This window comes from Sinocyclocheilus anshuiensis, unplaced genomic scaffold (genome assembly GCF_001515605.1).
Source record: "Sinocyclocheilus anshuiensis isolate Anshui unplaced genomic scaffold, SAMN03320099.WGS_v1.1 scaffold1291, whole genome shotgun sequence".
Lineage (NCBI taxonomy): Eukaryota > Metazoa > Chordata > Actinopteri > Cypriniformes > Cyprinidae > Sinocyclocheilus > Sinocyclocheilus anshuiensis.
The window spans coordinates 284,010-285,971 of NW_015540928.1; the positions used below are offsets into that span (position 1 = coordinate 284,010).

General features: G+C 38.0%; 1 protein-coding gene across 1 annotated transcript in view; it reads right to left on the reverse strand.

The window, feature by feature from the left end:
• The window catches only part of LOC107689427 (zinc finger and BTB domain-containing protein 47-like), a 22,913-nt gene that overhangs the window by 16,750 nt on the left and 4,201 nt on the right, over window positions 1-1,962 (reverse strand). The gene's annotated exons all lie outside the window — the stretch shown is intronic.

The window sequence follows — 1,962 nt, forward strand, 5'->3', positions numbered from 1 at the left end:
AAAATTTCCAAACTCATTATATAGGTTTGATATTAAGGTTTTATCATGATAGATATTTAACTGCGGTGACACACAACATGCCTTTATGTTAAAATTAAATAAAACCACTTCTCATAAAGAACAAGAGCATGGTCTTCTTTTTAATGAAATACCAATGGTTATATAGGCTAATTATGCATTCTTTATAGCAACTTGTTTACCATATTCTTCATTCTTTCAAGCAGACATATTTATTTCTATAAATAAATTTAGATTAATCTTTAGGGCTACTAAAGTTTTTCAGTCAAGAGCAGTGCATGATTTTCTGTCTTTCTTTTGTTGCTTGATTAACATCAATGACTCGGACAATAGCAACTAAATTAGGCTGCTGTCCCTTTAAAACCGAATGCACAGCAGCAAAGGATGCAATGTACTGATACACGTTCTCCCTGCTGTTTACATTCTCTTAAGACGTAATCAACTGTGTTTACGTGAATACTCATCAAAACGGACAATTCGACATCATTTTGTGTGTAATTCTCCGTTCATGCGACGCGAAAGAGAAAAATTATTCGTCACCTAAATTAACACTGGACAACCGCACAGAGTAGCATTATAACAGAACTTTCAAATGTATCTAGTATGATAAAACAGCTGCTTTTTCCCCCACATTGGCACGACCGGAAGGAGTGGAAGCGGTTGACTGTGGCATAATAAAAGCTCCGCTGCTTTCGAGCCGTGTGTCGCGCTCGTTCAGCGGCCTCGTTTTGCTTCGACGGCTTTCAGCCTCACCCTGCTTCATTCTACTACGTTAATAAATCATTAGCTCATCCATGAACCTGATTTCTGCCCGAGTCCCGTCGGATTGCATCGGCTGTGGGGATGAAGACGACAACTCCCATGATTCCACACTCATCAAACTACGCCTTGGTCTCTTTGTTTATTTTGAATACGCGCCCTCTAGTGGCGAAAATTATATATTGTGCCTTTAAATGTAGGTATTGGGTAGGATTAGAGATATAGAATATGGTCATGCAGAATATTTGCTTTATAAGTGCTAGTGTTGGTCATGCAGAATATTTGCTTTATAAGTGCTAGTGTTGGGCGATATGCTCAATTTTCATATCGTCCTGTCGTCAGCCTGTGAGATCGCAGATACAGGATATTATCGTGCTAATTTATTTAATTATTATTTATTTAGTTTCATTGCCCTGTTGTGCCCATTTTCGACCCCCCTGCAAAATGATTACCCCTCTCGTTGAAATCGCTTTCTGATTGCCTAATCCTAACCCCTCCCTCACACTTAACCCTAAACCTACCAATACTAGGGGGGTAACATTAATAATCTGGCAGGGGTCAGAATTGTGCACAACACCTGAAAGTGAACCAACTCCAGCGTAAGGCTAAAAGCAGCCTAATGTTTTTCATATGACTGAATTTGTATTTAACATGATAACAAATTAATAGATACATCGCAAGTTACTCATTATAATGCTTACATTTCCTCAGTTATTCAAAAAGCAGCTACAGAAAATGAGCAAAGAACATTACATTACCAAAGAACATCATCACAAGCTCAGTCTAGCGCGTTTATGCACTTTAAAAACACTCCCATTATAATCAGCGAATCTACACTGTATGATGAATAAATCTCTTATACTTGCATCGCACGTACATCTATCTGCACCTTGTTGTTTATGATGAGAGTCAGAATTCAGTCAGCGCGCGCTGAACAACGACGATTTATCTGAACGCATCTGATTGGTCATTGCATTCATAAACTCAGCATAATCGTGTGTGATTGGTTATAACGCGCAACACTGTAAAAACGCGGAAAAAGAAATATAATGCAACAAATAAGACCTAATATTAATTAGATAGTTTTACAAGCCTGATAATAATAATAATAATAATCGTCTTGCTATCATCAAAGGCATCAGCCACAGGCGATATCTCTGACTATCGTCTGTACACAATACTATC